The sequence below is a fragment of the Saccostrea cucullata genome, unplaced genomic scaffold, assembly GCF_032062105.1.
Source record: "Saccostrea cucullata isolate Sc308-1 unplaced genomic scaffold, CSIRO_AGI_Scuc_v1 ctg406, whole genome shotgun sequence".
Lineage (NCBI taxonomy): Eukaryota > Metazoa > Mollusca > Bivalvia > Ostreida > Ostreidae > Saccostrea > Saccostrea cuccullata.
In genome coordinates this window covers 1,044,087-1,057,628 of record NW_026930103.1, presented here as the reverse complement: position 1 = coordinate 1,057,628, position 13,542 = coordinate 1,044,087, and the positions used below count along the sequence as shown (strand labels likewise).

General features: G+C 32.5%; 1 pseudogene; it reads left to right on the top strand.

Moving 5' to 3' along the window:
• Positions 1 to 7,285: 7,285 nt before the first annotated feature.
• Positions 7,286 to 7,872, top strand: LOC134282856 (uncharacterized; annotated as a pseudogene).
• The last annotated feature ends 5,670 nt before the right edge of the window (positions 7,873 to 13,542 follow it).

The window sequence follows — 13,542 nt, the reverse complement described above, 5'->3', positions numbered from 1 at the left end:
TCAAATTTGTTTGAATAAAGGGTCATGCTCTTTTAAAAGGGGAGAAAATTTAGAATTAGTGAAAATTTGATGGTATTATCTTTAAATATCGTTTCAAGAACCACTGGGCATAATATCGACATGAAATCTTCCTTGCATAGTGCAGATTCAAAGTCCCATCATAACCCCAGGGTAGGATGGGGTCACAATGAGTTATTAATATAATAACACATAATGATACACATGTAGTTTTACACAAGAATATACAGGAAACACAGGGTAATCTGTACTAAATATCTTCTCTAAACAATTCAGACATTGTTGGTCAAATGGATATGGAAAGCGGAAACATCATCAGATTGTGTAGGTACACGTCCCCCACAGTGGGATTCAAACCCGCGACGTAAGAATTAACTCCTCATAACGCGACTCTAGAACAGACACTCTTAATACTGCGCCATGTGGGCGACAAAAAAAGTCAAGCAAAGACTAAAAATAGATTAAATCTAGTCCAAGTAGCAAGGTCCTTTATAAATTAACAAAATAAGTTTTTGTAGTAGTAATTTTAGCAATTGGGAAAAAAAATATTGACATCGCGAACCCCATTTTCGTCAATTTCCCGTCACCTAAAAATAAAAAATGTGTACAAAAATAAAATGAATAATTTTTCTTTAACTATAATTATGAGATATTAAAAATAATTGTTTTTTTTTACCATTAGTATCAACTAATTGGAATCAATGTTTTGTCTATTTTCATATCAACATGAAATTGCTTCAATTTCTCGTGAATTTCCCTCAGAGTAATGACACTATCGCCATTTCAATCCAACAGTGTAAACGTGCAGCTATCGCGCTTACAGGACTGTAAAAAAAAAAGAAAGTAATTTTGTAAGGCGTTCTTATAAATAAAAATGACGAGTAGGAGATCAAGATTCATTGTCGCTTGCCTGCTACTCCATGTTCCCAACACAAATAAGCTCTTACTTTCTGTGAAAATCTTTAAAAAATGCACCATAAGGTCAAATGCTGACTGACATTCTTCGGAATCATATACCTGTGCTTATTGTTAAGCCATTAATACCGGTAGTTTACGGATATTTCCATTCACCCGATCATGACAAGAGCACACGGCGGGTGTGAACTGTCGGCAGGGGATGGCTACTCCTCACACTACTGAACTTAAAGTTCCATGACATTCTGAAAAATCTCTGTTACATGTACCCACTGGTAAAGTTCTGCTTTTCTCTGTTTAAAGGTACTTGGACACAGATTTGAAGTCAATATTTTTTCTATAATATTACGACTTATATATTTTAATAGCATTTCACACAAAAATTAATAAAAAAAATCTTATTTCATTTAAAAGTTATTAAAACTTCCAATTTTTTGGGGGTTTGATTGACACATCCTTGCACTTTCACAAATTTTAACCTTATTCTTAATCCTTAGGAAAGTGGCAATCTTGTTGTGTATTAATGAGAAATATTAAAACTTTTATCCAGAAAAATAATTTTATTCAGAGTAGAAATATTAAAAAGCAAAACTCCTTCACAAGTATCGTCATTCCGAACTAAGAGTTGCGTACAGAGTTTAGCAAATCGAGCACACTCGTGTTATGTACACAGTTTTTGTAAACAGGGCACGAGTTCTGTTATTGTTGATGTTTACAATTCACTGGGTGCATTCAATCGTCACAGTCTGCTTACCACAACTGCACGGACTGACAATATATTATGTTTTTGTTTTGCTTTCGAACATATCTACTCTGAATTTTCTGGATTATAGTATTGATATATTTTTCATTTATACACAACGAGATTGCCACTTTTCCTAAGGATTAAGAATAAAATTACAGTGTAATTTGTGAAAGTGCAGGAATGTGTCAATCAAACCCACCAAAAAATTTGAAATTTTAATATCTTTTATATGAATTAAGATATTTAGTTAATTTTTGTGTGAAATGCTATTAAAACATATAAGTTGTAATATTGTAGAGAAAAATAATAACTTCAAATCTGTATCCAAGTACCTTTGAGCACTGTACAGCCACAGTACAAAATCCCTGTACATACTGTCATCCCCGGTAAATCACTGTACAAAGTCACTGTTATTTCCTGTATGTCCCTGTACATTACTGTAAGTCCCCTCTGTACAGCACAGTACACCACTGTCTGTCATTGTACGCCTCCACAGTACAACACTGTACATCACAGACGCATACAGTACTCAACCTCTGTACAGCACAGTACACTACTGTTGCTCACTGTACGCGTCCCAGACTGGCACTATACATCACTGAAGTTCAAAGTACGCATCCCAGTTTGGCACTGTACATCACTGATACATACTGTGATTTTTTTTTAAAACTTATTAAACTTTTTCAGTTCCTAAATGTTACAGATTTTTTAACTTCACTAATTGTTTAGATTAAGTCGTGGGCATTCTAGACTTAGTAAAAAAATATATATTTTGAGAGTAGTAATTTTGTGGATATAAGTACACTTAGTATAAACTAATACCATATATAAAAAGTAAAAAAAATAAATCCTATAGATTACACGTAATATAATAAATCATAATAAATAATTAAGGTTTCTCTAGTCTTGATGTTTAAATTAACTGATCAATTAAAATCAAGTATATATTGCCATTTGTATATATGTGTGGTACTGAAAAATTTGAAGTCACATTAACTGTCGTTTTCCCATAGCTCGATAATAAACGGCTGAATTTCATTTCTGGGATTTTTTCAATTTTTCATTTTCAACCTTAAATAGTTTTCATCTCCAGCATTTTTCATGTAGCGAATATCAAATATCTTGGACATTTGGGTTTAGTCAATGACATTTGGTGTTGTGGTGTAACGTATACACTCAATTTTATTTATTTTAATTTTATTAATCATTTGGAGTATTTTTTTTTCTTTCTCCAAGTCTTCAAATATAATAGCAAACAAACAAGCAAGAAAGGAAGTTGAAAATGATTTAACCCACTAAAATATTACAATGGTAGGCCTAGGATTTTTTTTTATTTCGCCTACATGTACAGTGGTATCAAACTTGTCAGCCTAGAAGGTGGAACTTTAGCTCCCTTGGAGCGGAAATCACACAAATAACCCTGAATCTCCAGGGGCAATTTTTTTTTCAGTTTAAGGAGCACTGTGCTGTTCAAATTCCTTAACGTCCCCCCCCCTTCCAAAAAAAGAGGAAGAAACACCCCTTTCTCTTTTATTTATTTGATTTAAAAGAAAGATTAATTAATTTTAATCAATTTCAAATAAATATTTTATTGATGCTCTTTTACTATCCTCTGTAAATGTTAATAGTTGATCAGATGTTGTGTCAACTTCATGATCATATGGAGAGTAATATAATACATTGTTATTTATCTAAGTTTAATTTGAACCAGAAGTCTCTGTCGAGACTAGCTCTACTGGTTTGTACGTATGACAAAGGATGAGAAAAGAAGCCAATGCCATCAGACCAAAACTGTAGAAGGAGTAGCGTCACAGAAAATTCTATTTTTAGTAACCATGGCAACACTGTTCATCGAAATGAAAAACCGATAAACTATTTTATGAATCTTAGTGTAGTCTACTAGAGTTCTAAGAAATATTGAAATCAGACCAAAACTGTAAAAGGAGTAGAGTTTTAAAGGAATTTCACAGTAAATTCTATTTTTAGTAACCATGGCAACACAGTTAATTGAAATCAAAAACCGATGCACAATTTTATGTATCTTAATGTAGTCTACTTGTGTGCCAAGTTATATTGAAATCAGACCAAAGCTGTAGGAGGAGTAGCGTTTAAAATGAATTTCACAGAAAATTCTATATTTAGTAACCATGGGCAACACCGTTCGTCGAAATCAAAAACTGATGCACCATTTTATGTTTCTAAGTGTAGTCTACTTGTGTGCCAAGTTATACTGAAATCAGATCACAGGAGGAGTTACGCTAGCATGTTAAAGGAATTTCAAAGTAAATTTTTAGTAACCATGGCAACACCGTTCATCGAAATCAAAAACCAATTCACTTTTTTATGTATCTTGGTGTAGTTTACTTGTGTGCCAAGTAAAATTGAAATCAAACGAAAACTGTAGAAAGAGTAGCGTTTTAAAGGAATTTCACAGAAAGTTCTATTTTTAGTAACCATGGCGACACCGTTCATCGAAATAAAAAAAACCAATGCACTATTTTATGTATCTTAGTGTAGTCTACCTGTGTGCCAAGTTATATTGAAATCAGATCAAAACTGTAGGAGGAGTATCATTTTAAAAGAATTTCACAGAAAATTCTATTTTTAGTAACCATGGTTACACAGTTCATCGAAATTAAAAACCGATGCACTATTTTATGTATCTTAATGTAGTCTACTTGTGTGCCAAGTAATATTGAAATCAGACCAAAACTGTAGGAGGAGTAGCGTTTTGAAAAATTGTTTACAGACAGACGGACGGACAACGGACACCTTACTATCGCATAAGCTCTTCTGGTCTCTGACCAGTAGAGCTAAAAAGCAGACATGCCCGTACTATATTTAGTTTTTTTTTCTTGGTTTATTGCGAGTCGGAAAATTCAAACCACAGATTGAGTGTAAGATTACTTTTTTGTTTCTTCTCTCATTGAATGAGTTGAGAGTAACGAAAGAAAATTCATTTTTGAAAATAGATAATAATTATTATAGATTTAGTGAATTCTTCAATCTTGATAGTAAAATGTCCACATTGGCCCATGCACCCAAGTTCAATGGGGGAAAGAGGGATCTAATGTCAATCTGGTACTAGTGCTACCTTAAATAAGTACACTTTTATTTACTAGTATGTAAACATGAAAAATCAGTTCATTTATTCATGATCAGCTGTACAAGCTAAATCTATATTATAATATGACCCCAACTCCTAGCTAATTTTATTTACGAATTACATACAAATTTTTTAGAAAAATTATGCATTCACCATTAAACACATGTTTCACTGTAATTATATTCAATGTGCAAATCCACAACGTTATACAAAATACTACATTAGGCCTAGTACTCGGCATTCAAATATTTGGAATTAAAATCGAGATCGTGTTCTGCACTTCATGATCTTCAACTAGAGGAGGTGAGAAATGTGGCTGAAATAAAGTGAAGATTCAAGGACAACTTTCAGACAACTCGGACAAGCCATCAAGTTATTTCGGACAAGATTACAACATTAAATTGGTTGAAATTTTTTATTGAATAATATGAGTATTTTATCCACAAACTTTGTATTATCTAACTGTACGAGGAAACCTGTAGGATTTCATGAGAAATTAAAACACGGATACGAGCTCGAGTTAACGATCGAGGAAATTCGAGCAACAATTCTAACAGTTATTTACTACCACGTCTCTGTTAACAACATCGTGTAGATTAAATCCATTATACAAACATGACATTTTTTGTAAACCATGTCGATTGTGCTGAACATCTTCACTTATTTGTTATATTCTATTTTTTTCATAATTTTAATCAGTGGACTTCCAATACTGAGGTGAAAAGAAAGTTTCTGTGGACATGAACCTAAATTCTACAGATATATGGACGACATGTGGCTTACAAGTACCAAATGGTCGCGAGGAAAACAAATATTTTTTGAAATCAGTGATTTGATTATCTACTCTAAATTATTTTTTGAAATAAAATTACCAACATTAGACCTTACGAGTACTGGACACAGTGGTTTTTGTAACCCGTGAGTATCAGCTGTGTATACAAGGCGGGTACATGAAAGTGTTTGATGCGACGCGTGACCAGGCAATTGTCTTCAAAACATGCAAACTCAGATTATCAGGTAGCACAGGTAGCTGGCCTGTCAATCAAATCAGAAGCTATTGATTTTTTAATGATTGACAGGCGGTATTTTATTGATCTTGATTCAGGTAGATTTTTGGGGCGTTACCATAAAATTGGGTGTTTAAGTAACTATTATAATAGTATTTTGTCAAAAGTTATTGGAAACTTGAGATACAGTCTTAAAGGTCTCCGGCAATGAAAATAAATTTACAATTCCTCACTGAAAAATGGTAGTTTTTACTTTAAATGAAGTGTTTTCAAGTTTTCACCACCGGGCGTCGATTAGACACGGTAAACATTACCTGTAGAAAACCCCTGAAATATCTCGAAATAGACCGCGGGGATGTGTCTATATCGAGCGATCTGATTGGCTGATTTAATCTGTGACGCAATATCTACTACTAGCTTATCAAAACAACGTGAACGAAGCCGTTTTTTAGACGGGGTCACGTGACCCCGTCTATTAGTTTACTGTCAGAACCCTCAAAAAGGAAGTCGTGGTGATAACACATGAATTAAATCTACGCTATGTGAAAGAGTGCAGAAATAGTTTTGACCAAAATATAAACATTCTCTTTCAAACTGAAGAAAGTGATATATGAACTTTTTTCTAAATCAAATTATTGAAGCATTTTGTAAACGTAAACTCAAAATATTAGTTGTAAAACACAGCAGTAAACAAAGCACTCTCCTGCGTAGTATTAGGACTGCGTACGCATCATCCATTGTTTACTTCCGGAGAAACATTAATTCGGGCCAGGTGAAATTCGGACAATTTAAAAAGGTTTCTAGACTTAGCAATTATTGAAGTTTATACTTCAAATAAAATGAAAAACGCGAATTTATATTATTTATAGTTTTGTTTTTAGTTTGTTTATTAAAAAAAATATCAAAACTCGTTTAAAAAAAACACATTTGTGAAATCTAGCATGAAAATTATTTTGACCCCGTCTTTCAGTACTGTCTCAGTACTTGGATTGGTTAATATATCGTAATCATGGCCGAGGTAGACGTTCACTACGAAGAAATTCAATTTATAGTACAACCTTATCAATGTGAAGTTTACCTTCAAAATCTCCTAAACAACCCAATATGTTTTTTATATGTCATTAGTGATGAAAGTTTTGATTTAAAAGCTCAAGGGTAATTACGATTGATTGGAGTGCGCGTGTATATAATTATGCGCTCATTATGAAAATTGGGAAGGTTAAATGAGTAGTCGAAGTGATAATTATATTTTTTTAAATCAATTCTTGCAATGACTATCCTTTTTTTTACACTGTCATTATTACACTGCCTTACTTTAAATCTGTTTTGAATTCACTCTAAAATGGTTTGTCAATTTACTTTGCAATCTAGATAATTATATGGAAACTCATTTACAAAAGTAATATGATTAAAAACATCATTATATATACATCACAATTTTTATGTACCCCTACAATGTGTATTATTTTACTTTCTCTTAAGTGCAACTGTCATAACTGTATTGACATGCCAACTGCCATAGAGAGGAGATGTTGCCACAGCTTTGGGGTGTGCCAGCTCAAACTAGAAGAAGCAGACATCACCTGCATTACAAAGCACGAAGCTTTCCAAGTCAATTGCCTTAATTAATAGGCATGTCCTCGAGCTCGGTTTCTACGAGTATCTAGACTACAATTGCCCAATAGGAGATGAAGAACCCGTGCATGAGTAAGTTTAAGTTTTTATTCCGGGTCATTAGATAAGGCAGCTAAAATGTTTGATATAAATTCGTATCTCTTTTTTGATTATGATGAAAAGGTATAGAACTTATACAAAATAGTCAATGAGAAAGCATAAAAAGATAAAATTTCCTTGTGCAACAAAAATTTTCATAATATTTTTGTTTTTCTGTACTGATTTTAATGGTTTTAATTTTTTTCAGACTCTACCGCTACATTGCATATAGAAGATACACAAGATGGCTGTGGCATCGCCTTGGTAATAAATTCAGAAAAGTGATTCCAGCATGTGTTGTGAGTGTCATTCGTACCTCATTCCCTTCATCGCAGTACACAGGTTTCCAGTATCCTAGGGACTACTGAGCGTTATTAAAGACAAAAAAGTGACAAAGTGTAACAATGATTTTATCTTGTTTAAAAACAATATAAACTGTAATGCTTGCCACATTTATAAAATGTCAAAAAGCAGCAGCTGCATGTTTAATATTGAATAATAAATATTAAAAAACAATCATAATATTGTACTGTAAAATGATATGTATTACTGATGACTATAGTCAGATGTTCAAGGAAAAGCAATTCATTTACATGCCAAAGCAAAGAAGATTAAATGAAATTGTTTGACAAATAAATTATTTGAAAACGGGACTTGAGGTTTGTGATCATAACTCGTCTATTTCAAATAATAGGAAGTCCTCTAAATATAGAACACAAGTGCAGACTATTGGATAAAATTTTCACAATAATAAATAATTTCTATCTGTGTGTTTTAAATCTGTGTTGAGAAAATCGGTATCGCACGGGGGGATTAAAAATATGCTAAGGAGCTACAGACAGACACGGGCCCTGCGTGCGAGTAAATGAACACGACATGTAGAATATTGGTTAAATTTTCCAAAAAAATAAGCAATTATAATTAAGGGGGCCGACTATAGTTTCCATTGCGCAATATTTCGCGCATCATTGTAAAATGAAGCGTATTTACTGTTTTAATGCAACTTTTTTCGCTTAATTATTAAAATTAAACAAAATTAAGAAATCATAGGTACACAAATGTAATTACAATTTGATATAACTGATTTTTTAACCGATTTTTCAATTGATAGGTAGGTTGACGTCGTTGCAGTGTGTTTCTGACGTTATGATAATCTGTAGCTCTTAAAGAAAGGGGTAATAAAAATATTATTAAAGAAAAAGTAATAAAGATACGCTCTTGAAATTTAAAACATAGAAATTTGAGAATATCTCCAATATTTTTATTATGTTTTCATTTGAATCCATTGTGTACGTCATATCTTGTAATACTCTATAAAAATAGTACAATTTGCTAATTTTTTTCATTTTGAGATGCCCCCTCTTGTAACAAGACGGTAGAATTTTGTGTTTCTTACACATATTGTATAGTATTGTATTACTCATCAAATATTATAGTTTGAACAAAATGTCTATTGTAGTATTTGTATAATTTGCTTTTAAGTGCTAAAAATTGGCATTTTCCTACATAATCCTATAGTAAATGTACCTGTATTTTGAGATGGCCCCTCAAAAATACCTGGACGGTAGATTTCCCCCAAACTTTGCATGTACGAGGGTCATTCAAAAAGTTCATAGACTTTTGTCCTAACTTTTTTATTTAACGTCATTTTGTATCCAAATTTGGTAAAAATATTTTAACAACAGAATCAAATAATTTGAGAAAAAAAATTGGAATGTATCTTCATATTTGATAAAATTACTAAGGATTTAGAACAGCAAAAATGGGGTCACGGAGCACCGTCAAAATTGAGTAAATTACTATTTTTTACTTTATAGTATTTACAGCCATACCTCTAATAAATGGAGCTGAAACAAAGTAAAATTTACATGTTTAAATAAAGTATTGCTGTATTAATTAAAAGGAAATCAGGTTATGTAATATGTCGCTCCATTTAAAAGATATTAGTTTCTAAATACATATGGACTTGATTAAAAAAAAGCAAAAAACCATGACGTTGGTTACGTCACGGAGCAGCAAGTAGCAATAAAATTGTACTTTACATTCGAGAAACTTCTTCTACAAGCTTAAAAATTCCGTATACACCAGGATCTGTATGAAAAATAACCTGTGTATTTGTAATAAATGGAAAATACAGTTTTTTAGTGGTAGCGAGTTTGAATCGGACGATGGATTGCCTTTAAAGAAACAGGCTAAAGTTAAAAATATTGTCGAAAGAGTTAGGAACGTCGTTGAACGTGATGTGTGTTTCACTGATGTAGAATTAATAGAGTTACATGGTAAATTAAAGAATTTGAAAACAATGACATTCTTATTCGAGCTGTATTTGTATATTTCTTCGCAATCTAGGTGTTAAGTGTTATGGATATGTTTTTTTTGAATGGAGAAGACGCTACAAACCGTGTTTGAAATTAAGAAAATTAGTATAATTTTGACAAACTTTCTCAACGTTGTCTTTGACGTTACGATATTGGTTATAACCGTGTTCCGTGGTAACAAAACATATTGGTTTAAATTTTGGCTAACATGAGTTCTATTTAATCAAATGAAATGAAACTTCACACTTCGACAAAATAAATGTTTATATTTACGACAATGTGTTGATTAATATTCTTGCAATAATTATATGACGATGAGAAGCATTGTCTACGTATTTTTTGAATGACCCTCGTACACTAAGTTAATGTAAGTTATATATGGGATAAAAATGAAGGGTTTCGCTATTGTAGTTTTCACACAATAAAACTATAGTCGGCCCCCTTAAAATATTGTATATTTTGAATTGCTGAAGAGAAACTCGGCCAGAGCATGTTTGAGAACAATTTACTCAGGAGCTGAAGACACGGGGCCTAAGGATCAGCGAACGAGAAAGATCCCTCATTGCTGAGTTATGTGCAGTGAAATAGAGCACAAAAAAAAATTAAAAACCAAATCTTATATACAAATAAATAAACAACAACAACAGCATATTGGTTGACGTTTGCACAAGAATAAGTAACTTCTATTGCTTCCTATAGATTTGTGCATTGATCATGGCACGACTGAGTATAACGATGCAAGGATCTGATGGCACAGAACTGATGGCACGGGAGCGAGAAAGATCCCTTAATGCTTCACAGTTCAGATGTAAATTTGTAGCTTACATTTCTTATTTGAATATAAAGTTCTCGAAGGATCTTACATGTAAAAGAAAAATAATGAATTAATATTTTATAGAAAGGCCGATGAATTGTTACAATTATTTGAACTGTGAAGCATTGAGAGATCTTTAACTCCCGGGCCATCAGTTTCGTGCCATCAGATCTGCGCATCGTTATACTCCACACTGCCATGACCGATTTTAGTGGATCACGGTTAAATTTTATATTTACATGTAATCATACAAGGAGACCTTGTGGGGGTTTTTTTTGGGGGGGGGGGGTTACAACGCTTACGCACGATATTCATTAAAGATGAGTGACATTTTTTGGACAATGTCATTGATTGGTATTGTACTTTCTTTTCTCTTATTTTTATATTTATCGTTTTTTAAATACCATATCAAAGGAGGGTTTGTTAAATAGTTTTCATTGATGATAAATAAATGTAGCATGAAATTTGATTCGTAAAAACAAATAACTATAATAGATATTTTTTTTATTTACAGAGATATATTTAGGGACTTGATGAAAAAGACATTGACTATGATAGTACAATAACCTAGTATTCAGACTAACAGAGTAAATAATATTATTGAATGAAAAAAATATAACCGCGAGTAACAGAAAATATATCAGTCTGAAATCATTTTTTTTTTATCTTAATCATATTGATCATCGTTCATTAACAGCGACTTTTATTCTGTTGCTAGAAAATAGTTATAGTTTCTTTCAAAATTAGTTTTTATCTTAGCTAAACAAAGTTACTAGAATGTAATGAGCATGTAATCTTAACAGTGTCTGTAACAATTATTTGATCCCAAATTTTTCGACAGTATTTTTAACAGGTTAACAAGATTAACAAGATTACAGAATTTTGTAAATGCAGCATCGCGTGTTACAAACAACCATAACGGACATTGTATATTGTACACTATCGGCAGTGCCGTGAAGTACCCTGGAAAGTAAGACGACAGATGTCACTGCCGCCATGAACACTCGCCGGTGTAAAGACGAATAATGACCCCCATCGAATAATGACCGGGGGTAATTTTTCGACAGCGAAAAATGACCCCCGGTCATTATTCGACGTAGAAAAATGACTCTTTTGCCCGTAGAAAAAGTGTCACCAACCTAAAAATTTGCAGAACCCACGTGAAGAAAAATGACCCCCGTAGAAAAATGACTCCCTGTGGATTAAAGCTGAAATTTTTAAGGGGAAAAAAAATTAGATAAAGAAGCATATTGGCCAAAATGCTCACCTGAGCTTATTTGGAATAAATTGATGATATGTTGATCTCATAACATACGATTATAGCTATATTTTAAGGTTTCGTCAAAGGTCAACATGTCTAAAAAATATTTTTACAATAGCTTCAAAACTATGTGTGGTAAAAAGTCAAAACGTTTACAGTTTATAAATATATCATTGATTAATAGATAGAAAATATCACTTGATAACAAATATTTTTAAAAGATATTTTTTTAATAGAAAAATTGTATCAGAAAATGTGCATATACAATGTATAAAGAAAAAATGCACCTACTTAATTCTGTCCTTTTTGTGAAAACCAACATTGCAGAAATAATATAATTATGTTTATCATTGAAGGGCAAGTTGGACATGAATGGTCTCTGAAAGGCTGTTATTGAAAGCATGATACATGTATGTATAAAGACAAGACCCCTTTAAAATCTGCCATTTGCAATGTACTTTCACTTTCAAGTCTTAACATTTGGACAAAATAAACAGGGAAAACAACTTTCCAGAAGCTGTCCAAGTCCAACTTGCCCTTCATTGATAAACATATTTTGTTTCTGCAATGATGGTTTTCACTAAGAGCACGGAATTAATTAGGAGTATTTTTTGAAAATATATGCATTTTTAAGAAGAGTTTTTCTCGATTAGTATTTTCTCCAAGTTTATTTTTTTCATCAAGTGATACTTTCTATCTGTTAATCGATGAAAAATTTATAAACTGTAAAAGTTTTAACTTTATACCTCACATAGTTTTAGGGCTATTGTAAAAAAAAAATTGGACATGTTGACCTTTGACGAAACCTTAAGGTCAATGCGATGATTCAGAATCTAAAGGAGTAAAGATTTATCGAGCCTAAAGGGTTAGGTAAACATTGTTTTTCGATGGTGGAAATCATCGTACTGACAGAAAAAATCAGCAGTATAACATATTATTATATCCTCCGCTTGAAAAGCGGGAGGGTATATAGTGATCGGGACGTCCGTCCGTCCGTCTGTTACGCTTTGGGGTATCCATTTGTTATCCGCAACTCCTCTCATATATAAAAAAAATGTGTTTGTGAAACAGCTATGCCCCTGTATGGCAACATAGCGAAGATAAAACTTTTTTTAAATGCAATTTAAATATAATGGTACCCAAAGTAGGGTCTTCTCACAAGAAATACAACTGAAAAATAGGAAAGCCCTAGACCACTTGTTCAAAATTAATGGCTGAGGATAAGTGTTTGAAAGGTAGGTCAAACTCAAAGGTCAAAGTTGATGGTTTCTTAAGAAAGGTTCAATGTAACAAGGATTACATTTGTGAAGTATGAGAGTACTAGTATCTACAGTTAAAAAGTTATAGCCAAAGTAAATTAAAAATTTGGCATTTTTTTGTAAAATGGGACAAACTCCAAGGTAAAGGTCAAAAGGTCAAATTTGGTGGTACCCAAAGTAAGGTCTTGTCACAAGGAATATACACATATTGAATATGAAAGGCATAGCTACAATAAATGAAAAGTTATGGTCAAGGTTAAAGTTTTTGCGGAGAAACAGACCGCCAGATAGACAGACAGACATACAGACGGACACGATAAAACTATATACCCCCGAATCTTCGATTACAAGGACATAAAAAGAAATGTCTTCAATTAATTTTTCAT